Source organism: Delphinapterus leucas, chromosome 13, assembly GCF_059928025.1.
Source record: "Delphinapterus leucas isolate spDelLeu-1000000601 "Yukka" chromosome 13, BTC_Dleu_Yukka2, whole genome shotgun sequence".
Classification (NCBI taxonomy): Eukaryota; Metazoa; Chordata; class Mammalia; order Artiodactyla; family Monodontidae; genus Delphinapterus; species Delphinapterus leucas.
In genome coordinates, this window is record NC_143141.1 from 64,360,212 (window position 1) to 64,387,519 (window position 27,308).

The 27,308-nt window shown below is 41.8% G+C and overlaps 1 long non-coding RNA gene across 1 annotated transcript in view; it reads left to right on the top strand.

The window, feature by feature from the left end:
* LOC111174873 (uncharacterized) overlaps positions 1–27,196 on the top strand; it is a 61,455-nt gene extending 34,259 nt beyond the window's left edge. The window contains exon 4 of the long non-coding RNA XR_002644583.2: positions 25,142–27,196. This is a non-coding gene — a long non-coding RNA (uncharacterized LOC111174873). The remainder of the gene's footprint in view (positions 1–25,141) is intronic.
* The last annotated feature ends 112 nt before the right edge of the window (positions 27,197–27,308 follow it).

A 27,308-nucleotide genomic window follows, 5' to 3' on the forward strand; every position in this document is an offset into this window, starting at 1 on the left:
CACGGGCCTAGCCGCTCCGCGGCATGTGGGATCTTCCTGGACCGGGGCACGAACCCGTGTCCCCTGCATCGGCAGGCGGACTCTCAACCACTGCGCCACCAGGGAAGCCCCTACTAAGCTTTCATTGGTGTCATCTTACCCAGGAACCATTTCTCATGTGATCATGCCAAGCTCAGTCACCCTCCCTGTGCTCTCCCAGCCTCCTCTGCTTGGTTTGTATTAACAATGAGTACGTTTGCATCCTTCTTCTGTATCTATTTACCTGGAGGTCAGAGACTGAATTTTTACTTTTTTTTTTTACATTTCCATCTGTGTGTCTAGCAAAGTGACAGGAACATATTAGGTGCTCAATAAATATCTGATGCACCAAAATAATTTCCACTGAAAATGGATTTGCCAAGTCCCAGTGGCCTTCATGCATGTAGGCATTCATTTACTCATTCAACAATAGAACACCTACTAAATAATTATATCCTATTTATCTAGCCTTCTCAACCTCTCTGCAATTTAGATATGCTGTAACTTCTTGAAATGCCTCAAATTCAATTTCACTCAGAAGCATGCTCTCTTGTGAACTACAGTATCTAGCTTGTGCAAAATAACTGGTAGAGGTGATCTGGGAAGAGGCAAAAGTAGGACAGCCCAGGTCCCCATGAATTTACAATCTGATCTGACTATACGCATCTGCAATATTTGGTAATACATAATTTTTTAAAAAAAACCTTTCAGCAAATGTAAATTAATAAAATGCAAACTGAATACCTAAATGTCTAGAGAACTTGGAGAGAAAAAAGATAAGAACTGTGTGAATTTAATAAGAACCAGCTGCAGAAGGTAAGGTTTGTCTTTAATGTAAAGACTCAGTGAACATGAATGACTTGAAAAAAAAAAAAAAGAAAAGAAAAGAAATACTATTTCAGGTTAAAGAAATGACATGAGCAAAAGAAAGAAGATAAAAGGTCTATTGAGAAAACAGCAATCCCATTTCCCTGATGGAACTACAGGATCTGAACTAGGTTATGGGAATAGGTGCTCAGCGTGCAAGACCTGCACAAAATAAACCTATGAAGCCAAAATTAGTCTTTAGGGCCAACTGTCGTAGAGAATCTCCAGATCAATTCCTTCTTCCCTTCTTTCCCTGGGGTGGGGGTGGGAGACTGCTCTTCCTCCTGTTATGAAGCAGAGACTATTCCCCTATCCCTTGAAATCCAGTATAGCTTTGCCACTTGCTTTGACGAATACAATCTGGTGGAAGTGATACTGGGCTACTTCCAGCAGAGGCCTGGAAGCTTCTGCGTTTTATCTTGGAAGCCAACAGCTATGTCACAAAAAAAAAACTCAGGCTTCATCATTGAATGAAGAGAGGCCATGTGGAGAGAGACCTGGAAGACAAAACACCATCCTGGAAGGATGGTCCAGTCTCCAGATGAATGAAGTGGCTAAGTGACCTCAGCTATACCAGCTAGATCAGAAGAACAAAGGCAGAAGTCGGAGTGAGCAGTCACAAGTCAAAGAATGCTGCCAGCCATCAGAAGCTGGAACAGGCAAAAGTGGAATCTCTTCTAGAGGCTCTGGAGGAAGCACAGCCTTGCTGACACCTTGATTTCAGACCTCTGGTCTTCAGAACTGTGAGAGAATACATTTCTGTTGTTTTAAGCCAAGTTTGTGGTAATTTGTTACAGCAGTTCTAGAAAACTAAAACAGATGGGTTCTATTTTTATCCCCATATTATAGATGAGGAGGTTAAGTTAATGAGAAGATTAAATAATTTGCCCAAAGTCACATGGTAATAGGCAGAGGGGTGGACCGGTCCCACCTCCTTGCACTCTGTCTATCTTTCCAGCTTCCTTCCTATCAAAAATACCCTGCTTGCAGCAAAGTGTCAGGAAAGGGTCTAATAATTCATTCACACTATCTTATTAATTCTCAATCCCAGTTTCGTGTTTGAACTCTCCTGGGACATGGTAGTAATTATATTTTATTGGAAGAAAGAACAGAGTCCACTGGAATGCAATGCAAATAGTGAAGCTTTAAGTTTCAACTACAGGCAGATGGTGGAGATATTTAGCAACCAAAAAGTTTGCCTTTGCCATGTAATATTAGGTAAGATATGGGAGAAATTTAGAATCCTCTAAAAACTGTAAGTTCTTAAAGGACAGCGTTCAGGTTTTTTTTTTTTTGCGGTACGTGGGCCTCTCACTGCTGCAGCCTCTCCCGTTGCGGAGCACAGGCTCCGGACGTGCAGGCTCAGCGGCCATGGCTTACGGGCCCAGCCGCTCCACAGCACGTGGGATCTTCCCGGACCGGGGCATGAACCCGTGTCCCCTGCATCGGCAGGCAGACTCTCAACCACTGCGCCACCAGGGAAGCCCATTCAGGTTTAATATGCAGGTATTTCTGCTATAATGCAACAAATATATAGCTGAAAAATCTGAGGTCTACCAAAATTATGAACAAAAAACATAACAGGGATTATGGGACCAGCTAGGGAACTTGGGACCCAAGGAATGACACAGAAGTGAGTTCCCTGGGTTTTCTTTTTACTTCATATATCCCAGATGTGGAGCTGAAGAAGGCAGCAGTCCCAGAAATGCCAATGAGTGCAGACAAAAAAAGAAAAAAACATCAAACAAAAGCCTGCTCTTTTCAGCCAAAGGATCAGGAAAGGAAAAGCCTCAGAAGACAGAAATTTAAAATACAATACTACTTACGATTGTTCAAAAAAGTGAAACACTTTGGTATAAATATAGCAAAACATGTATAGCACTTGTATGCTGAAAACTACAAAATGAAATGAATCAAACAAGATCTAAATAAATGAAAAGACATACCCCGTTCATGGATTGGAAGTTTCCATGCAGCACAAATGTCTGTTGTTCCCAGGTTGATATACAGGTTTAGCACAATTTCTATCCCTATCCCAGCAAGTGTTCTTTGTAGATATATATAAGATTACTCTAAAATTTATGTAGAAAGATAAAGCAACTAGAATAGCTAAAACAGTCTTGAAACAGAAAATAATGGGAGGAATCAGTCTACCTAATTTCAAGCTACGTAATCATAGCCACAGTAACCAAGACTGTGTGGTATTGGTAAAGGGACAGACACACAGGTAAATGGAACACGGTAGAGAACCCAGAAACAGACTCACACAAATATGCCCAGCTGATTTTTCTTTTTTGTGTGTGCGGTACGCGGGCCTCTCACTGTTGTGGCCTCTCCCATTGCAGAGCACAGGCTCCGGACGCGCAGGCTCAGCGGCCACGGCTCACGGGCCTAACCGCTCCGCGGCATGTGGGATCTTCCCGGACCGGGGCACGAACCCGTGTCCCCTGCATTGGCAGGCGGACTCTCAACCACTGTGCCACCAGGGAAGCCTGCCCAGCTGATTTTTGATGAAAGTGTAAAAACAATTCAATGGAGGAAGGACAGCCTTTTCAACAAATGGTGCTAGAGCACTTGGTCTTCCATTGGCAAAAAAATGAAACTTGACATAAACCTCACACCTTATACAAAAATTAACTCAAAATGGATCATAGACCTAAATGTCAAATGTAAAAGCATAAAACTTCTATTTCAAAAAACATAGAAAATTTCTGGGATCTAGGGCTAGGAAAAGAGTTCTAAGACTCCAAAACACAATCCAGAAAAGAAAAAACTGACTAATTGAAATTCGTCAAAATTAAAAATGTTCTCTCTACAAAAGAATGTTGAGAGATGGAAAAAACTACAAACTACAGCTCGGGATAAAAATAAAAACCAATCCAATTAGAAAATGGGCAAAAGATGTGAAGAGTAATTTCACTTGAAGACATACATATGGCAAATAAGCAGATGAAAAGATGTTCAATATCATTAGACATTAGGGAAATTCAAATTAAAACCTTAATGAGATACCAGTGGACACCTATCAGAATGACTGAAATAAAAAATGGTGACACCACCAAATATCAGCAAGGATGCAGCAAAACTGGATTACTGATGGGAACATGAAATGGTAAAACCACTCTGAAACTATTTGGCAGTTTTTTGTGTTTTTTTTTTTAGCCAAACATGCCACCCTCATACAAGCCAGCAATTGCAGTCCTGGACATTCATCCCAGAGAACTGAAGACTTATGTTCACACAAAAGCCTGTACACAAATGTTTATAGCAGCTTCAGTCAAAATAGTCAAAACCTGGAAACAACCCAGGTGTCTTTCAACAGCTGACTGGTTAAACAAACTGTGGTACATCCATACCATGGATTCAGCAATTAAAGGAGTGAACTAGTATCATACATACAACTTGGATGAATATCCAGAAAATTGTATGAAAAAAGTCAATCCCCAAATGTTGCATACTGTATGTGTCCATCTGTGTAACATTCTTTTTTTCTTTTTTAATAGTCACTGTTTTTTTTTTAATTAATTTATTTTTGGCTGCGCTGGGTCTTCGTTGCGGTGTGTGGGCTTCTCATTGTGGTGGCTTCTCTTGTTATGGAGCATGGGCTCTAGGCACACAGGCCCAGTTGCTCCCCAGCATTTGGGATCTTCCCGGACAAGGGCTCGAACCCGTGTCCCCTGCATTGGCAGGTGGAATCTTAACCACTGCACCACCAGGGAAATCCCTGTGTAAGTTTCTTATAATGACAAAATTACAGAAATAGAGAACAGATTAGTGTTTACAAGGATTAAGGGGGGAGTGGGGAAGGAAGTGGGTGTGACTATAAAAGGGCCACATGAGGGATCCTTGTGGTGATGGAAATGCTATGTATCTTCACTCTGTTAACATCAAAATCCCGGCTGAGATATTGTACTATAGTTTTTGCAAGGTATTACCACTGGGGGAAACTAGGTAAATGGCACAAGGAACCTCTCTGTATTATCTCTAAAATTGCATGCTAAAAAAAAAAAGCAAATACACAAAGATCAAGGACCCTTCCAATATTTACCTTCCAAGATAAGCCCTTCCAAGTCAGAGCATGTAGCCAAATATGGGAAGAGCAAACACTCAGCGACTGGGCATTGTGCGCTATACTGGCTTGTCACATTCAGCTGTGATGATGTCCTTTGTGTTTCAAGTGTTCAGTACTATTATTTAGCGGCACAAAATATTAATATATGGAAAACACATAAACCAACATGAATTCTGCATTAATTCTGATATCATTCTTCTATTTACCATTCATATATAAGCTAACTTTCATTACAGAAATGTGTTGTTACAAGGGACTGTATTTCTTTATTTTCAAGTGACTATGCTGGCATAAAGTAAGTAAACAGTATTTGGGGGAAAAATTTGAACAAATGAATGAACTGAAGCCAGAGGTATGTGGATGAAATTGGAAAATCATGTTTGAAGAAGATTCCTCTAGTGGCTGACTGTAATATGTAATACATAAAGCTGAGACAGAAAACATAAAAATGATCAAGGTTTTTATTAAAGTCTGATTAGGGGTAACGAAGGTCTGAATGGGGGTAAATATGTAGGACTTTACGTTAAAAAGTACTAGCAAAATTAATAAGGGATTCGATGTCAGAAAGTCTCTAAGTTTTTATTTAGGGTACCAGGAAAAGCTAAGTGGTTCTCTTGACAGTAATGAAAAAAATCTCTGAAAGGTGACTGTTAGAACTATCTGAATTTATTTATTAAATTAAATATAATGTGTAAAGACATTCAAATAACATTGTCCTGCAGACAAATTGAGACGCAGGGTTAGAGAGGGAGCATGAGATAAAAGCCACTTAAACAGTGGTATTTGTGGGTGCTAGAGGTGAGGAAAATCTCCCAAAGCAATGAATCATCCATCGTCCTAGATATGGGGTCTGTGAGACTGGATTGGGGTTCAGTTCCCCTACCCAACGAGAAGAGAAGATTTTGATGGAGCTGAACTCACATGTGAAGATAAGTTACTTCATTTTCAAAGGCTAGAGGAATAGATGGAGCAAAATCCGACAGAAACTTAAATCAGGGTTTCAAAGGCAATGCAGTTGAGGCCAAATTCCCCATCCTTCCCCTCACCAAGTCTCCTGCCTAATTATACGATACAGTTGGAAGCACTGCCAAAGCCTTGTTCTAATTTTGCAATGACAACACTATCTCAGGCTCTGCTTCCTCTCCCTACACCCAAAACTGTTAACTCTTACTTCTTCAGCTATCCCATCTCAAAAATAGATCCTTTGAGACCTCCACAGCTACTGAAAAATTACTCATCTAAATGTAACACCACCTACTACAGCAAATCCTTCCACAGGTTCCCTAGATAATTAGTTTCATAGAATTGTACTTTTGCTGGAATATTCTGCCAACAACCCCAACTTGCCTAGTAATGAAATAAAGAACAGGTGTTTCTCTTGCCAGCGCTCTCACCACAAGATCATTTTAACATAACTTAATCAATAGAAAGCAAAACACAATAACTAGTATCTATAAATGGCAAATGGAAATGGCAATTCTCAATCCTGCCAAAATCTTACATCTTTATAGATGCATTTTTTTTCCCACTCATCATAGTGACTGATGAGGTGGAAAGATTTCCTGACTTGGCTTCCCCATTGGCTTCTGTAGGTTTCCTCTGATGGATACCTCCTGGCTCCCACCTTCTCTCATCTTCAACCCTTCTAGAATACAGATATAGCATTTCCGAGAAAGCCTCAGCCACACATGTACTCAGCTACTTAGGATCCTGAGAAATCTGCTCTTCCAATATCTTAATGAAAGGGCAGATGGAAAGCCTCCATTCTTTGATTTATGTAATTCCAGTGGACACTTCATTAAAATTCATTCCAATTCTCATCTGCTTTTTTTGTTTGTTTGTTTAAGATTTTTTTGATGTGGACCATTTTTAAAGTCTTTATTGAATTTGTTACAATATTGCTTTATGTTTTGGTTTTTTGGCCCCAAGGCATGTGGGATCTTAGCTCCCCAACCAGGGATCGAACCCATACCCCCTGAATTGGAAGGCAAAGTCTTAACCACTGGACTGCCAGGGAATTCCCTCATCTGCTTTCGAAGTGGTCCAGCACTGTGGCTTGCCTCTCCCAGCTCCACCTCTGGCTACTCACTGTTAGTTCACCACTTTGATCTCCAGGGGCACTGTCCCCTCCTAGAGGGGATGCTGGCACACTGACCTCAGCAGAAGGTAACATTTCCCTCTATTATCACATCCTTAATTCACCCCATTCCATCAACAACACAAAGCTGTTGGACTTGACTGAGGGTTGGGAGATAGACAAGATGATAATTTTTAATATTAAAAATGACCCTATAACTGATTCACTTTGCTGTACAACAGAAACTAACACGTTATAAATCAACTATACTGCAATGAGAAAAACTCTTTTAATGACCCTAAACATCACCATTCCCAGAGTGTATGAAAAAAATTAAAGAGCAAGTTAAATTCTTCACATAGATCCTCTCGTTGGGTCACCTGGTTCCTAGCCTTGCTCCCCTGTCCCTCCTCAGTAACATTCTTAAATCCATCATGTTGCAAATTTCTCCCTTCCTCTAGGCAACTTTATCCCTCTACCTAAGGAGGCTAATCTTATCCTAAAATATGATCCTCCACTTCCAATTAGGGCAACCCATGAGACATAATAGCTCAAAGTAAGATCTCTCCCCAAAGACTGAATTGTTCAATCTGGAACAACACTTTGGACTTTCAGCCAAACAACACACATGCTCATCCTTCCCAGAAAGAGTATAATCAAAATCCCTTTTAAAGAAGAGAAACACTTCCCTCAAGGCAACAAGATCTGCAGAGCTTGCTCCAGGTCACGAAAGAGATAGCATTCTTATGCTCTTGACAAAGAGGTATCAATCCTCCTTTCTCAGTCTCCTGTTTCCAGACCTTGTCCAGGCTTTTTCCCTTTGTAAACCCATCAACCAACCAAGGAGCCCATGACAGCACCTTTGAGAATAGTGCCATCCACTTAATCATTACTCTGTAGCTTTCTTTACCTTGGACCAAATCCTATTCTAGTCAAGATTTCCTCCCATTCTAGTACCATGTTCCTTGGTATCCTCAGGGGATTGGTTCCAGGCCCCCTCCCTGCAGAGACCAAAATCCACAGATGCTCAAGCCCCACATATAAAATGGTGTAGTATTTGCATATAAGCTACACACATCCTCCCGTATACTTTAAATCATCACTAGATTACTTGTAATACCTAATACAATGTAAATGTTACATAGGGACTTTCCTGGCAGTCTAGTGGTTAAGACTCCAAGCTTCCAATGCAGGGGGTGCAGGTTCGATTCCTGGTCGGGGAACTAAGGTCCCACTTGCCACACAGCAACACCCCACCCCCCCAAAAAATGTTATGTAAATAGTTGCCAGGGCAGCAAATTCAAATTTTGGAACTTTGTGAAATTTTCTTTTATAATATTTTTGATCTGTGATTGGTTGAATCCATGGAGGCAGAACTCACAGATATGGAGGGTCAGCTGTATTAAAATAGGGCAAAGACTAACATGGAGATGCATTTTCCACCCAAGCCATCTACTGTAGGGCTGCTTTTTCCTTATTTTACTGGGATGGGATAACATTTAGCTTCTCTGCAAGGCTCTTTCCCATTAGTCCTCAGACCTCGTGTCCTTCCTGGGCTGTACCCTGTCCCTCATCAGTAAGAATCTGTGGCTAATCTGTCAGCCCATTGGTTACTCCCAGTTAGAGTTAAGTTACATAAGCTTTATTAGTATAGCTTTTTCTTTAGTACATTTCTCTAAAACTGAAGTTGCTCTATCAAAAGCCATTCAAAATCATCTTCTGCCAGTCATCTTCTGTCTCTCACATTATAAATCCCTAACCTTCTAAATCCACATTCTCTAAATCTCTTTATTAGTTTCCATTTCCTTGTCAGATTTTACTTCTCATCTTCAGATAACTCTGATTTCTTCCAACCCCTCTACTCACATCTTTTTGTTGTTCCTGGGATTTCTCTTTCCTTGCCCTTTTTCTACTCCACATCTGCACATATTTTTCAAGCCACCTGACCCCTCACGAGAATACCTTCTCACTTCTCATCTGACAAACCAGTTCTTTCAGCTATTAAAATATGGGAAACTTCCCAACAGCCCCTCTATGTACTCTAGAACCTATAGTGACAGACTCACTACTGCTGTCAGAAGACAGTTCTACAGGGCTCAAAATAAGCATTCCTTAATTGACCAGGGCCTTGATGATTATGTTGCAATGGCATAATATATGAATTACTTTAGCCACCTTATGAACTAGAAATGTACTCCAGCAACATTATTAATTAAACAGCCTTGTGGGATAACCCAAGAATCTAACCACCATTTATAACATTATCTGTTTGGGAAAATGAGGCCTCCATTTTATTTTATTTTTTTAAAATTATTTATTTAATTTATTTTTGGCTGTGTTGGGTCTTCGTTGCTGCGCACGGGCTTTCTCTAGTTGTGGCAAATGGGGCTACTCTTCGTTGCAGTATACGGGCTTCTCAGTGCAATGGCTTCTCTTGTTGTGGCGCACGGGCTCTAGAGCGCAGGCTCAGTAGTTGTGGTCCACGGGCTTAGTTGCTTCGCGGCATGTAGGATCTTCCCAGACCAGGGGTTGAGCCCGTGTTCCCTGCATTGGCAGGCGATTCTTAACCACTGTGCCATCAGGGAAGTCCCAAGGCCTCCATTTTAAATAACCACAAATGAATTTTTGAAACATGACTGGTTCACACCTGGCATCTATAGACAGTGTTGTAATTTGCCATCCATGTGCAAGCTTCATCTGATGCAGGAAGCAGCAGATTTTCTGTTTCAAAGACCTGGATAGACCCAGAAGAAATGCATTGCTGCAGATTGGAGGAATCCCACCTGCTGATGACAATAACAGTAAAACATTTATTTCTGTATACTTTTACCTTTTAATCACATCTAATTTTTAAAACCATCCTTAAGATTTTTAGAGCAAAAAGCACAGATTTGAGCAAAGAGCAAACTGTTTGGAGATGGGGACCTAGGTTAAGGCCTGACTCTACTGGGTATTAGACATCCAGTTGGCCAAGTCACTTAATCCTTCTGAGCCTCAGTTCCCTTAACAGTAAAGCAACAGCAGTAACAACAATATTCTCCCTATCAAATACCCTGATTCTGGGACTTCCCTGGTGGCGCAGTGGTTAAGAATCCACTTGACAATGCAGGGTACACAGGTTCAAGCCCTGGTCCGGGAAGATCCCACATGCTGTTGAGCAACTAAGCCTGTGCGCCACAACTACTGAGCCCGTGAGCCACAACTAGTGAAGCCACTGCACCTACAGCCCATGCTCCGCAACAAGAGAAGCCACCACAATGAGAAGCCCATGCACTGCAACGAAGAGTAGCCCCCTCTCACCGCAACTAGAGAAAGCCCACGCACAGCAACAAAGACCCAACGCAGCCAAAAAATAAATAGATAAAATTTTTAAACAAGTATCATGATTTTTCAGTAAGGCATGGCATCAGAACAAGTTGTGAACAGGGGTGGAGCTGCTGGGACAGGTAGGGGTTAGGGTGACCACAGAAATTCAAACAAACAGGGCATAGCAATGAAGGGAATGAAGCAGTGTCCAGACATAACACAGGCAAACACCAAGTTAGAAGGCAGAAGTAGCAGGATGTCCTCACTTGTAGTTAAAATCTGGTGACCAAGACAGGTGGAAAACTATCATGACACTGTAGAGTGGCTTAACCAGGATTCAAGACAAAGGATTCTAGGGATCATCCCTGAGACGCCATGCCCAACAGCAAAAGAACCTTGGATCATGACACTGAAGCTCACACATTATCAGGGCAAAGTATAGTTTATAGGAATGTACACTAAGTAGGCAGAGGGTGGTTTGACCGAAAACATCTTCCAGTAGAATTAAAGTTGACTTATCAGTTTGCTCAGTGGCTTGGGGCTTTGCGTGCTTGGCTGGACGCTGGAACAGGTGAGTTCCTCTCACTGCTTGTGGCCATAGGCCTCTTCTTTGCTCCTGCCAATTACTCTGTAAATGCTGGATGCCGGGGCACGGTGGGCGTGAAGCGGATTTGCACCACAGCTGATGCTCAACGAGTGTGGGAAAAGTGCGTGGACAGAGGACTGAATAATGAATGCCACAAGTTAAAGTCCATGAATGAGAAGTGAGGGGTCAGTGAGCATTTTGTACAGAGAAGAGCCTGTACTTTTTTTCTCCTGCAAAGGAATTTTAAGGAAGGTGTCTCATCACCTGTAATTAAGCCTGCAGACATCCTTAGTCCTCTGGTCTCTGCACTTTGGAAGATAGAATGCAGCCCTCTGAATGCGTTTTAAGAGCTGTGTAAGAAAAGACAGGTTTAGAAGAATTCAATAAAAGATGAGAAGGCAATTGTCAACAAGTTCAGCATTCCTGATTGAAGCCAGTCAAAAGCAGTAAACAAAAAATGTATTAGGCAAAGTGAGTTAATCACTTAGTTAATTCTTTAACATCCATTTGAAAGTGACTGTTGTTGTCAGTCCTGATATATCTCCCTTGCAATGCATTTGAGGAGGAGTGTAATATAGGATGGAATCCAAGGTGTTGTGATCTCAGCTTACTGGTGGTTACGTGAGGAATGCAACTAGACGGGTGAGGTCTGTCCTAGAACCCTGCAAACTTGTGTGTGAGCCTCAAGGGTTCCTACCACGGGGAGAGGCAAGTGGACCTGTGTTTGCCGGGCACTCATCCCCAGCAAAGGGACCTTCACATTTCCTAATTAGGTTATAGTCAATGTTCACAGGCTGGTGATGGATGAGATACTGAAGTGTAATCACAACTGATATTATTCATGTCCCAGGAATGTGCAGCAGAGGCCTCTCTGCTTGCTCCAGCAGGAAACAATGGTGTAATTGACAAGGCTTTTTATGTTTCAGATTCTGGTCTGGGTTTAATCCTTCTGTTTGGTCATGATTGCAAAACAGGTATCTAGAGAGGAGAAATAAACATGCTGTAAGTTCCATTTCCTTGTTGTTTGAAGCTCATTGAGTCATATAAAGACTGGCATAGCCTGTCCAGAAATGGGGTCAACTGGGGCAGCCTCAGGCATCTGCCTTGAGATGTTTAGTTGCCTAGAGGCCACTGTAACCACAGAAACGGCAATTACCTTAATCAGCAGGTGTTGGGCCAGGCATTGTGCTAAAATAAAAGGTGCAGATAAGCTGCCTGTTCTGAAATGGTTAGCAATGAGGTGAAAAATCCAGAAAAATATGTATGCCAACAACTAACACAAGTCAGATGCAACTCAGGACTATGAGAGAGGGACAAAATCTTTTTTTTTTTTTACATCTTTATTAGAGTATAATTGCTTTACAATGGTGTGTTAGTTTCTGCTTTATAACAAAGTGAATCAGTTACACATATACATATGTTCCCATATCTCTTCCCTCTTCCGCCTCCCTCCCTCCCTATCCGACCCCTCCAGGCGGTCACAAAGCTGATCTCCCTGTGCTATGCGGCTGCTTCCCACTAGCTATCTACCTTACGTTTGGTAGTGTATATATGTCCATGCCTCTCTCTCGCTTTGTCACAGCTTACCCTTCCCCCTCCCCATATCCTCAAGTCCATTCTCTAGTAGGTCTGTGTCTTTATTCCTGTCTTACCCCTAGGTTCTTCATGACATTTTTTTTTCTTAAATTCCATATATATGTGTTAGCATACGGTATTTGTCTTTCTCTTTCTGACTTACTTCACTCTGTATGACAGACTCTAGGTCTATCCACCTCATTACAAATAGCTCAATTTCATTTCTTTTTATGGCTGAGTAATATTCCATTGTATATATGTGCCACTTCTTCTTTATCCATTCATCCAATGATGGACACTTAGGTTGTTTCCATCTCCGGGCTATTGTAAATAGAGCTGCAATGAATATTTTGGTACATGACTCTTTTTGAATTTTGGTTTTCTCAGGGTATATGCCCAGTAGTGGGATTGCTGGGTCATATGGTAGTTCTATTTGTAGTTTTTTTAAGGAACCTCCATACTGTTCTCCACAGTGGCTGTACCAATTCACATTCCCACCAGCAGTGCAAGAGTGTTCCCTTTTCTCCACACTGTCTCCAGCATTTATTGTTTGTAGATTTTTTGATGATGGCCATTCTGACTGGTGTGAGATGATATCTCATTGTAGTTTTGATTTGCATTTCTCTAATGATTAGTGATGTTGAGCATCCTTTCATGTGTTTATTGGCAGTATGTATATCTTCTTTGGAGAATGTCTATTTAGGTCTTCTGCCCATTTTTGGATTGGGTTGTTTGTTTTGTTGTTATTGAGCTGCATGAGCTGCTTATAAATTCTGGAGATTAATCCTTTGTCAGTTGCTTCATTTGCAAATATTTTCTCCCAGATCAATGGAACAGGATAGAAAGCCTAGAGATAAACCCATGCACATATGGTCACCTTACCTTTGATAAAGGAGGCAGGAATGTACAGTGGAGAAAGGACAGCCTCTTCAATAAGTGGTGCTGGGAAAACTGGACAGGTACATGTAAAAGTATGAGATTAGATCACTCCCTAACACCATACACAAAAATAAGCTCAAAATGGATTAAAGACCTAAATGTAAGGCCAGAAACTATCAAACTCTTAGAGGAAAACATAGACAGAACTCTCTATGACATAAATCACAGCAAGATCCTTTTTGACCCACCTGCTAGAGAAATGGAAATAAAAACAAAAATAAACAAATGGGACCTAATGAAACTTCAAAGCTTTTGCACAGCAAAGGAAACCATAAACAAGACCAAGGGACAAAATCTTGATGACTCACCGAGCAGGGGAAGATTAACTCTGACTAATGAATGGGAGAAGGGCTACCCAAGGGGAGTCTTGAAGGATGAGTAAGAGAATATGAAGGAGGCGTGAGGTACATTCCAGGAGATAAGACATGGGACAGAGCCATGGGCAAGGAGCGATAATAACACAGAGGAGGGACAGTAGCCCAGCCAACAGGACCCCAGAGCACTTGACAGAGGCAGGGAGCCCTAAAGGACAGGGAAGTGGTAGTCAGATGGAGGGCGGGGGAGGGGTATTCTAGGAAGAAGAGGCAGCACTACACACACAGAGCAGTGAAAGAATGTGGCAGTTTTGAATCCCACAAGTAACTCAGTGTGTTTAGAAACTGAGGAGGGTTTGGAAGATGAGTTTGGAGAAGTAGGCAAGAGCCAGGGCACAACAGAAGTTATTTTTAGCCAGCTTTGTACTTTGTATTTTACCCTGATGGCTATGAGAAGCCACATGAGGTAGTCCAATCTATCTGACTTGGTGACAAATTGGATCTGGGGAGAGAGCAGAGGTGGTGCCAGGGTCAGTATTTACACCAAAAGAAAGTCCTTTAACTACTTGCTTTGCGGAGAGGTTACCTTCTCTGTCTTCCTGCACTTTCTCAAGACAATTGTGGCCACCAGAGACCTTCAGAGAAGACTTCAGAGCTGCCCATCTTCTTAGGGATGATGGCCACTAGAGTCTACACAATTTCTAGAGGATTCCAAAGACTGCCAGACATATACTTGCCAGTGCTGGGCAAATGTGAGCAGGAGTTTCTCGTCAAAATTTCAAAATATCCACTTACCTATTTATTGATACTTAAGGGTTCAAGTTCACCAGGATTTTCTCAAGTCATCCATTTTCAAACCACATCCAGAGCCAGCAGTATTTTGTATACTGAAGGTATGTATCAATATAGACTATAACTAACTTTAAAATTTATGTTTGTCATGGAACTTTCATAGTTGCCTTTCAGTAATGCACATCAATAGTGCAATCATAAACCCTTATTATTAGTATGGAAAACAACATAGAGTCCTATATTTTGTACACATATCAACCCCGTTTTTGGCTGGTTTAATTGTTTACTTCCAATTTTCTGAGAGAAAGCTCTTTATTTATGATGAGTTAAATTTTATTCATTTTAATCGACTTCCCTGGTGGTGCAGTGGTTAAGAATCCACCTGCCAATGCAGGGGACACAGGTTTGATCCCTGGTCTGGGAAGATCCCACATGCCACAGAGCAACAAAGCCTGTGCACCACAACTACTAAACCTGTGCTCTAGAGCTCATGAGCCACAACTACTGAGCCCATGCACCACAACTACTGAAGCCTGTGCGTTCTAGGGACTACATGCTGCAACTACTGAGCCCGCATGCTGCAACTACTGAAGCCCGCGTGCCTAGAGCCCGTGCTCTGCAACAAGAGAAGCCCCCACAATGTGAAGCCTGTGCACTGCAATGAAGACCCAATGCAGCCAAAATAAAAAATTTACTCATTTTATTATTTAAAAAGTTAAATTTCTAAGCTCTAAATTATAGAGGAAAGAGTTAAAGACAGAAGCCAGCTGTAAACAAAATAATTAAGCCCAGATCCTCTTCCCAGCACTTTTTAAAAAATAAACTTTTTTTATTTTAAAATAGTTCTAGACTTACAGAAAAATTGCAACGATAATAGAGTTACCATACACTGTTTTCCTGTTATTAACATCTTACATTAATATGGTACATTTGTAACAGTTCGTGAACTAATATTGATACATTATTTTTAACTAAAGTCTGAATAAAATACTTTATTCAAATTTCTTCAGTTTTTACCTAATATTCTTTTTCTGTTCCAGGATCCCATTCAGCACAACACATTACATGTAATTGTCATATCTCCTTAGGCTTTTCTTTGCTGTGACAGTTTCAAAGGCTTTCCTTGTTTTTGATAACTTTGACAGTTTAAAGGAGAATTGGTCAAGTATTTTGTAGAATGTCCCTCAGTTAGGAATTGTCTGATGTTTTCTCATGAGTAGACTGTGGCTATGAGTTTTTGAGAGGAAGACCACACAGATAAAGTGCCATTCTCATCAAATCATGTGAAGGCTACATATTGATATTATCAGTATGATGTATGACAGTTGACGTTGACCTTGATCACCTGGCTGAGATTGTGTTTGTCAGGTTTCTCCACTGTCAAGTTACTTTTCCCCTATCTTTTCATATTGTATTCTTTGAAAGGAAGTCACTATGTGCAGCCCACAATTAAGGAGTGGGGAGTTATACTCTACTCTTTGACAGAGAAATATTTACATAAATTATTTGGAATTCATCTGCAGGGGAGATGTATCTATTGTCTCCTATTTATTTATTTATTCAATCATTTATTTATATCAGCATGGATTCATGGATATTTATGCTTTGAGTTATAACCCAACATTACTTTATTTTGTTGCTCAAATCGTTTCCACTTTGGCCATCCAGTGCTCTTTCAGTTGGCTCCTATGTCCCTTAAAATATTCCAGTCATTGTGGGGTTCTCTTGAGCACTTCCTTACTTTCTGGGACTACAAGATGCTCCAGGTTCATCTTGTATATTTCCTGCCCTAGTTCTAGAGTCAGAGATTTCTCCATGGAGCCCTAGTTCTTTTATGGGAGAATAGTATTAGAGACCATAATCTGGGTGTGCTGGGAGCTACTGGGGTGTTGTCACTTGTAGGTCCTCTCAGCTAACACAGAAAGAATGTATATGTATTTATGTTAACATGTATATACACATATATCTATAAATTTTTTATCTAACTATCTATATCTATATTAAGCTAAATACAGGTTCATACTGATGTCTCCGACTGTAACCCAGTACCACATGGATCACCCTAGCTTTCTCCCCTTGCTTGTCTAGATCCTCTCCCCTATAGTGAGAAACCTGGCTCCCACCCTCAGCCATCCATTACTTAATTGCTCAATTCCAGTGCACTGTAGAGTACTTACATAATTGCTAGCCTGTAACCTTGTAGAAAATGACTTTATAAACTAGAGTGCTTCTGTATAATTCCTTTTGCCTTTAACTTTACAGACTCCACTTATTTCAAAATGTACTTAGGTCAGCATTTTTCCCCCACCCCCTTCAGTGAAATTGTTCATGCATTTATAATACAATTAGATTCTTTTCTCATATTTTGTATTCCATCCTGGGATCCTACAACCTCCTAAATGGTTTTTTTAATTTGCACAATTAAGTTTCACCCTTTGTGCTGTAAAGTTCTATGGGTTTTGACAAGTGCATAGTTTCATGCACCTACCATTTTTACAGCATCATAAAAATAGTTTCACCATGCTAAAAAAATCCCCAGTGGTTTACCTATTCAACTCTTCTCTCACTCGAAGTGCTTGGCAACCACTAATCTATCCACCATCTCTATAAGAGTTCTACCTGTTCCAAGATGTCATATAAGTGGAATTATATAGTGTGTAGCCTTTGAAGACTAGCCTCTTTCACTTAGCAACATGCATTTAAGATTCATCCGTATCTTTGTGTGGTTTGATTGCTCTTTCAGTTGTATGACTATACCATCATTCGTTTAGCCATTCATCTACTGAAGGTTGCTCCTAGTTTTAGGCATTTATGGATAAAGCTGCTATAAATACTCCCACGCTGGTTTTCGTGTGGACATAAGTTTTCAGCTCAGTTGGGTAAATATGTAGGAGTGTGATTGCTAGGTCCTATGGAAAGACTATGTTTAACTTTGTGAGAAACTGCCAAACTGTTTTCCAAAGTGGCTGTTACCATTTTTAATTCACACCAGCAATGAATGAGAGTTCCTGTTGCTCCACATCCTTGCCAGCAAATGGTACTGTCAGTTTTCTAAACTTTAGCCATTCTAATAAGTGATTGGCTACTTTTTAAAAATATTAAAAGCTTGTCAGGAGTGGGGAATAAAAGTTAAAAACTAAACAAGAAATCTGAGTCACTAGCATTGAGAGCAGTTTTGAAACAGCTCAGGCTACAGGAGAAGAGGTGTACTTCTTTGGGGTCATGTTAGAAATGACTGTAGAGGGGACTTCCTTGGTGGCGCAGTGGATAAGACTCCATGCTCCCAATGCAGGGTGCCCAGGTTTGACCCCTGGTCAGAGAACTAGAGCCCACCTGCAGGCTGCAACTAAGAGTTCGCATGCCACAACTAAGGAGCCCACAAGCTGCAACTAAGACCCGGTGCAACCAAATAAATACATAAATATTTAAAAGGAAAAATAATAAATCCAGTAGAAATAATTAAAAAAAAAAAAAGAAATGGGTGTAGAAACCATCAACTTGTTTCCTCCATTCAGCTTTAGCTCCTCTGTCCTCCAACCTCAAACAAGAGAGCAAAAAAGATGTGTGGGCTAATAAGTAAATGAGACAGAAAGACTGACAGAGACAGAAACAGAGACAGTGAGAGACAGAGATGCAGAAAGTAACTTCTCAGAACACAGGAGAATATCAACTCCAAACCAAAGAGAAAAATATGCTCAGGGGCTTCCCTGGTAGCGCGGTGGTTGAGAGTCCGCCTGCCGATGCAGAGGACACGGGTTCGTGCCCCGGTCCGGGAGGATCCCACATGCCGCGGAGCGGCTGGGCCCGTGAGCCATGGCCGCTGAGCCTGCGCTTCCGGAGCCTGTGCTCCGCAACGGGAGAGGCCACAGCAGTGAGAGGCCCACGTACCGCAAAAAAACAAAACAAACAAAAAAAAAAACATGCTCAATAAGGGAAGAGAGGGCTGTCATCTCGGTAGAGAGGACAATCCTAGAAACGCGGATGGCTCCTTTTTGTAAGGGTACCTGGGGTGTGTTTTAGTCAGGTGTGGTAAGACACGCAGACATGAAAAAAACTGTCCTGAAGGTTTTTATAGTCATAGATCCCTAGACACAGGAGCCATAGCACACCATGCAGACAACATGGGGAAGCACCAGGGCCTAACAGAAGGAAGAGGAACAAGGGGGAAGAACATGAGTGAAAGACTGTATCATGACTTCCACGGGAAAGGCAAGGCAAGGCAGGGTACGCAGGTTTAGAATGGGCTAGTTTGAGTCATTTCAGTGGGCTCTGGGTTGGGGGGTGGGAGGTCTCGTTGTCTGGTATCTGGTCTTCAGCTTCTTAGGGCAGGGGGATGGTGGGCTCCCACTGAGAGCCCTTTGGGAGTCTGATCTAAAGGGGGTGGCTGGGGTATGGCCTTTGGATTGGTTGGTGTGCATATAAAAGACATGTTCCCAGGACTTCCCTGGCGGTCCAGTGGTTAGGACTCTGCGCTTCCACTGCAGGGGACACAGGTTCGATCCCTGGGGAACTAAGATCCAAAAAAAAAAAAAGAAAAAAGATATGTTCCCATGCAAGCTGTTTGCTATCTCTGGGCATTAGCTAACCCTGAGAGGGGCAGTCCCTTCCAGTATCTGCATGGCCCCAAGATGTCAAAGCATCAGAATAAAAAGATATGCTTAATACACTCCACCTTGCAAAGTCTTTATTCTTGGGTCTATTTTTACTGGTGCTGCCTGAGACTGTCCTCAGTCTCTTCCCCCTTGACCTCCCTGCTTCCTGAGGTCTAAACAGTGTATGCCTCTCAAGATGCTTGGGGTAACCTCTCCTTCAAATCCTAGTAAGATGAGGCTGCTTCTGGTATTGATGGCTCCTGCACACCTGTTTTGTACTTCATGCTTTGCAAGGCATGTCAAGTGCACCTGTTGTATGGTCCCATGCAACCCCCTGGAGGTGAGAGATTCTTCTTTCCCATTTACTCCCATTGAATATTTCTCAAATCTTTCCACTTGCCTAAGAATCTCAGTATTTGCAGATCTCCCTTATCCATTTTTTATCATCTGTTTTCCTTTTTCTTTTCCCAGCTGTATGTGCTACTGTTCCTCCTGGGCCACTTCTGATGCTTTATTCATTCAACACACATTTGTTGCACATGGGCTCTGTGACAGGGCTTGTTCCAGGTCCTAGGGACACAGAGACAAACAAGACTATCCTTGTGGGGTAGGAAAAACACTTTGAGGTTTTTTTCTTTTTGAGGTTTGATAATGTGCCAGTCACATTCATAACAACTGTTTCACTTAATCTTCCTATTGTGTTTTTTTTGCTTGTTTTTCTTTATGGGGGGCCGCACCATGTGGTGTGTGGGATCTTAGTTCCCTGACCAGGGATCAAACCCATGTCCCCTGCATTGGGAGCTCGGAGTTTTAACCACCGGACTGCCAGGGAAGTCCCTATTTCACTTAATCTTGATACCCTCTCTCAAGATGAGTTCTATGATAACCTCCCCTCAACAACACCATTCTTACAGATAAAGCACTAAGTCTTCGAGAGCTTAAGCAGGAACCCCAAGGTCACACAACTAGCCAATGGAGAGCTGGGGTTTGAACCCTGGTGTCTGACTCCAGAGTACACAATTTTCACCTTGATGCCATTGATCCCTCCAGAGACATTATTCATAGCACTTTCCCATCCTAATCCTTGCAGGGATGAGCCTCTTTTTCCAAATAAAATCAAAATTATTTAGCAAAAAGTAATAATAACAACAACTTTCTAGACTTAGAAGCCTTTGCCATTAACTAACTGGATGATCTTGAGAACGTCACTAACTTTTTCTAGACTTCCATTTCCTCTGCTGTAAAATAGGGCGGGGGCAGAATTAGCGACTTCTAAGGTCCTATTAAGCTCCGATGTTCTTTTAATCAATCAGACATGTCCGCAGCACCATTTTGGAGAACTGTTTGCCTTGAGATTGAGAAGGAAAGCCAGGAAAGGCCTGGTGCTCGCCCGGTGACAAGAAACACCACAGCATCTTCTTAGCTAGTGTTTCTCTGTCAAAACATGTTTTTTAGTGTTGCAGATTCAGCCTATTAAAACCATTGTGTGCTGGCACCAAGGGTAACATAGAAGCAAGCCAATGCATTTTAAAGACATTTGTAGAATACAAACACCAACTAAGACCAAGGCACTGCTGCCATGGTGGCTGAACTCACAAGGGAAATCCCGGGACCCATCCCACCATGGCACCTTCATGAACTCCCCTCTGCTGGCTACCCCAAGGCCAACCACAGCCTGGTAACACGGCCCCAACAACCAGCCAACCTCGGCTCTGTCGTGTTCTTGAGCTCAGCCGTGTTTCTCAGCCTCTGCACATTCCTCATGCCATTCTCACTGTCGAATTACCCACCTTCCCATCTTCACGTATGTATTAGTTTGTTAGGGCTGCTATAAAAAAATCTGGGTGGCTTAAACAACATGCACCTGTTTTCTCCCATTTTAGAGGCTGGAAGTCCCAGATCAAGATGCAGGCAGGGCTGCTTTCTTCTAAGGCCTCTCTCCTTGTTTTGCAGATGGCTGCTTTCCTGCCGTGTCATCAGAGGGCCTTTACTCTGTGCATGATCCCTGATGTCTTTTCCTTTTCTGATAAGTACACCAGTCATATTGGCTTAGGGTCCACCCATAAGGCCTCATTTAGCCTTAATTACCTCTTTAAAGACCCCAGCTCCAAGTATTGACACATTCTGAGGTGTTGGGGATTAGGACATCAAGATATGGATTTTGAGGTGACACGACTCAGCCCATAACAACGCTGGAATCCTACCCATTCTTCTCATCCCTCCTCATGTGCTTTCACGAAGCCTGGAATCTAACCAGTTGGAACCTCTCCTTCCTTGTAACATCTTTGCTCCAGTCCGCCCCTTAACAAAACTCCCTAGTGGAGTGTAAGCTCCTTGAACAACAGAACAATGTCTTGTTTTATAAACTATGTCTTATGTTATTATATCCCCCAATTGCATATAGTTTAATGCTTTATTCAGAGTAAAAACTCAACAAATATTCAGTAGGAGAATTGATAAACTGTGGTACATCCAGACAATGGAATGTTATTTAGTGCTAAAAGGACATGAGCTATCAAGCCATGAAAAGACATGGAGAAAACTTAAATGTATATTACTAAGTGAAAGAAGCTAATCTGAAAAGGCTACATACTGTACAATTCCAACTATATAACATTCTGGAAAAGGCAAAACTATGGAGAGAGTAAAAAGATCAGTTGTTGCCAGGAATAAGGGGGAAGGGATGGATGAATAGGTGAAGTACAGCTGATTTTTAAGGCAGTAAAACTATTCTGTATGATACTATAATAGTGGATTCAGGTCATTGTATATTTGTCCATACCCACAGAATGTACAACACCAAGAGTGAACTCTAACACAAACTGTGGACTGCTGATAAAGATGTGTCAATTCAGGTTCATTGACTGTAATAAATGTACCACTCTGCTGCAGGATGTTGATACAGGGGGAGGCTGTATGAGTGTGGGAGCAGAAGGTATATGGAAACTCTATGCACTTTCTGCGTGATTTTGCTGTGAACCTAAGACTGCTTTAAACAATAAAGAAAAAACCTCAACAAATATATTTTTTAATCAAATTGAATTTTCTGCACAGCCCTCACACATCTGTAAGTCTGGGTATGACTTTCATCTTTCTGTGGAAACCCTGTTTTCTTTTATAGCTAACTAGGTCTTTAGCCTGACAAGGGATAACAAAGCAATTAAGGAAAAGAATAGTGTCTGAGATTTGCTCATTCCTCCATCTAAAATCCTAATATTTGGACCTCCCTGGTGGCGCAGTGGTTGAGAGTCCACCTGCCGATGCAGGGGACATGGGTTCGTGCCCCGGTCCGGGAAGATCCCACATTTCGCGGAGAGGCTGGGTGCGTGAGCCATGGCCGCTGAGCCTCCACGTCCGGAGCCTGTGCTCCGCAATGGGAGAGGCCACAACAATGAGAGGCCCACGTACCGCAAAAAAAAAAATAATAATAAAATAAAATAAAATCCTAATATTTGGGTATTGCAAGACAGCATGAACCTCAGAGTAGGCAGCCCACTTCCCAATGAAGGTTAACTATACTCCAAGGTGCTGTAAAACCTTGATTAGCCAGAATTAGCTATGCTAAAGGACCAGAGTTCTAGTTCACTGGTTCTATGGCTCCTGAGTGGGTCCTCCCTCCCAAGCCTGGCCTCCTTGGAAGAAAGCACAGCATTCTCTGAGGATAGTAGTGTTCACTCATTGTTGCCGTGACCTGGGTGTCTGCTTCTGGGGTCTAATGCTAAAGAAATAAATGTTAGAATCCACTGTAAGTGTAGCTGCTGGCAAAGGACAAATATCCAGAGAAGCTGGGCCTTTGAGCAGACACAGGGACAGCAGAAAGTTCCTTATGGAGGGACAGAGAGGAGGAGGAGGAGGGGCAAGGGAGAGAAGAGAAGGTCAGAGGAGGCCGGAGATGAACCTCAGATCCTTCACCACCACGAAATTCAGCAATGTGGGGGGAGAAGTCCACGTGACTGGGAAGGCACCAAGTGCTGGATCCTCCCTGACACCCTCTACGGAGGCCATTTACCAGGTTGTGAAGATCTGTGCCTAGTGTAGGTACACTTAGACCACATGCTTCAGCCCTGTACAGTGCAAAGTCCAACGATCACCCTATACTAAGACTAACTTCAAATGCCACCTCCTCCATCAGGCCACCCTGATCACTCCAACTGGAAGCAATCTGTCCACTTACTCATCATCTTGCCATAGTTTCAACTGTGTTTCTTGGAGCCCATGAGAGTCAGAAGGAAGTTTCAAGAAACTCCTTAGTGAAAGGGTAGAGGGCTAGGAGGGGAAGGGCTCCCCACTACAGGTCAACCAGAACAGCTGCACTTTTGCCTATAACATATACCAAGGTCCTTCTTACAATTCCATTTAAAAAGGAAAAACCTTTAAAACCACTAATGTACAGTGAAATAGCAGTATCCATCCTAGATAATCCAGATGGTCTCAATTTAGATACATGTTGTCCCATTGTCAGATAACATGTCAGAACATGTGTCCCTATTTGGCATTTGTAAAATATCATGGAGCTGATGACATTTATCACATAGTGTCTTGGATTATAGTTACTTGTATGCTTGCTTTATCACCTCAGCAAATTATAAACTGCCCAAGTGTAGGCAGCATAATTCTTCTTTGCATCCTTTAGAGTACCTGTCACAGCACCTTATACTCTGGTGTTCAACATGTATATGTTGCATAACAATAAGAATGTTAGGTCGCATTCACTATCAAGCAGATTTATGCAGCAGGTCCTGAGAGTTACAGCATAATGGAATGAATGTGCACAATTCTTATTCTTTGCTTTCTAGACAGATCCACAATTAGAAACAATTTAAAGATAGGACTTTACAAACCAAAAAGGAGTCTTAGACCACTCTAGGAACAGAGATTTTAATATAGGACCACAAAGGAGACAGCTACCTTTGAAAAGCTCAGCATTCAGTGTTCACTTGATAAATCTCACAGCATTTCTGGGCTTAGGTACAAAACACAGGGTTACCATGTGCTGATTCTTGTGTGGGTGCCTAATTTGCATAACATGTCCTTCTGCTCAGACAAGTGACTGGACCACAGCCAGGAGCATCTAGATGTCCCTGGAAGGTTAAGATGAAGGCCTCTGGAACACAGCTTTCATATTGAGTCAAGTAGGTTTGGAAAGATGAGAGAAACATAGGTCAGCCCAAGAGCAGTGCCAACATTACTGGCCCAATTCCTTGGCACCGTGTGGGCCCCCAATAAATTCCTGTTGAATGTGTGAAATGGCTCCCCTCCCTTCCTTCTCCAGTTCAGTCAGCAGTCAGGCAGCTCAAAGCACTCTCAAGGGCACACGTCTACCTATCCGTTATCCTCCTTGAGGAAACTACCACAACCATTGTTTCTACAGCATTGAGGACACAGGCTAACAAGTGGGCTTCAGAGCATCCACAATGCCGGGTGGGAGAGGTGTGCTGATGAGTCTGGTCCATGAGCAGAGCGAGCTGCAGCAAAGGGGCCTGAGCCTGAGCCTAACTGACCTTGGGACCCTAGCAGGAGATTATTGTCAGATGTGGTTTTCAAACATCCCTATAAAATGTTCTCTGTGAAGTAAATGTAAGGACTGTCCTGGATGTCCCCCACCGCACATTTCCTGGTTTTCTGCGTGCGAGTCCAAATTAAGCGACCTGCAATAAGCCCATCAGAAGATGGTCTGTCCTTTGTGCACAGGAACTTCTGACACTGGGTAAAACAAGAAAGGTGACACAAGAAAGGCAGAGATGCTGAAGGCATTATGTACCTGCAGGGTAGGAGTATGTTTGGTGCCTGTGTTGGGGGGAGGTATATGGGTACCTGTCCTTCCATGTAAGTGCATAAATGCATGTAGGAGAGCAGGAGAAATGGGGGTATCATTGCAGACCTCTCTCTTCCCCTCTCTTTTTTCAATTTGTTTCTCACTAGCCCAGAACATTAACAGACAAAATTTTACTTCCTGCTCATCTTATAATCACTGTCATAGTTTTATAATGTTCTTTCTGGCAGGTACCAAATTGGATGAATAAAGAAACTTTGACAATGCAACAGTCTGGATTTGATACCAGGTATACAAATGAAGACGCATCAGAGAAAGAATTAGCAGGGATTGAAATCTATACAAACCAAGTTTTCACTGTCTGCATGACCTTGAATGAATCACACACCTTGCTCTAGTTCATTCAATAAAGCATTCTTTGATTCAAAAATATTTATCATGTGCCAGGTATCTGTACTAAGCTCTGAGAACATGTTCATTTACTCACTTGACAAATATTCATTAAGTCCCTACTATGTGCCAAGCACTGATCAAGTTGTTGGGATGCAGCTGTGAATAAAACAAAGTTTTTGCCCTCATAGAGCTTACATTCTAGTGATGTGGGGTAGAGGAGAAAATAAACAAATAAATATACAATCTGTTGAATGATAAGTGCTATGAATAAAGGGGGGTAAAGAGATAAAAAGGACCATGAGTGAAATTTTATACAGTCAGTCCTAGGTATTGGTTCCAGGATGACCTAAAGATAACAAAATCCCAGGATGCTCAATTTCCTTATATAAAATAGCACAGTATTTGCATATAACCTACATACATCCTCCTGTATACTTTAAATCATCTCTGGATTACTTGTTATACCTAATACAATATAAATGCTATGTAAATAGTTGCCAGTGTGTGGCAAATTCAAGTTTTGGTTTTTGGAATTTTCTGGAATTACTTTGTGGGGGGAATATTTTCAATCCATAGTTAGTTGAATCTGCAGATGCAGAATGTGTGGAGGTGAAAGGCTGACGTATAGGACGTGTTCAAAGCCTCTGGGGAGCTAACATTTAAGCAAAGGCTTGAAAGAATCTAAGGAGGGAGACATACAGCTCTCTGGAGAAAGAGCACATCACAAAGAATATAATAGGAATGACTCCTCACTATACACAAAAGGCTTTTAAGTCGCCTTAAATCCCTTCTGGAAAGAGACAAACTGTAAATCAATCCTAAGGGCCTCACCTACCCAACATGGACAAACAACCTAAGATGAGGAAGAATGAGATGAATGTCAAAGGGTTTTTAAGCCTGGAAGGCTATTTAAATATTGATATTAGGTAATGTTATTTATTAGTCACTGGTTTCCAGTCAAAAATCAAGTCCAAGTATGCAGCTATATTTGAAGGCCTTACCCACAAGTAAAATTGGTGCTACCTGAGTTCAAAAGCCAATTCAAATGCCAAGAGTCCTCCTAGGATTTGGTGGTTCACTGTCTAACCTGCTCAGAACTGTATGCTAGGCCTGTAGTCTGCATGCTCACACCATCTCATATATACTATTTCCTGCTGCATTTGATTAGGTGAAAGTGAAATCTCCTAACCGAGATGTGACCTGACGTTCTTTATTTACAGGGAAATCACTGGTTAGAAAATTCCTCAGCTTTTGGCAACTGTTCAGCCAAATTCATTAGCACAGGTTAACTTTATTTCCAGGACTGGTGCAATTCTATTTGGGTAGCAAGGAGGGGAATCCTCCAGCTATAAGGACATTCTTGTTCAAAATGTTCTAAACTTCCAGTTTCTCTTACATTTTTCCTTAAATCTAACTTGGCGGGGCGGCGGGGGGGCATAATCAAGAACATACACACAAGAATTCAGTCTGAATGTGGCATTTTGGAGGAAAACCCCAGCTGAGTACACACCAGTGTGTTTCAGCTTTGCTACAAGGGAAATAGTTATGCATTGTACATGGACTATAAAGACATTTTTTGTAAACCTTACTTTTAAATGTTTGAATTTCAGGACTTAAAATGTTCCATGTGTTTAGTATTTCTTGTTCAGCTAGACTAAAGAAAAGTGGTTGAAAATTCAGTCTCAGCATATGTATAGTATATTTCAGGAATGTTTAATATGTTACTATTTCTGGAGCTATGGAGTTTGTGAACATGGCTTTTACATTCATCACTGGTTGTAGTCAAGGGGTCACTTATTCAATATGTATTTATTGAGTACCTACTATGTGCCAGCCCCCACTTTGGGTATGCAAGATACAACAGCAAAGAAAGTCCACAAATTAGAGGAAGCAGGCCATAAATGAATCTATAAGTAAATATAATATAATGTCAGGTAACGAAGAAATTCTTCCTGCTTTAAGCAGGGAAAGGGAATGTGGGTGGTGCTGCTATTCCAGAGGAAT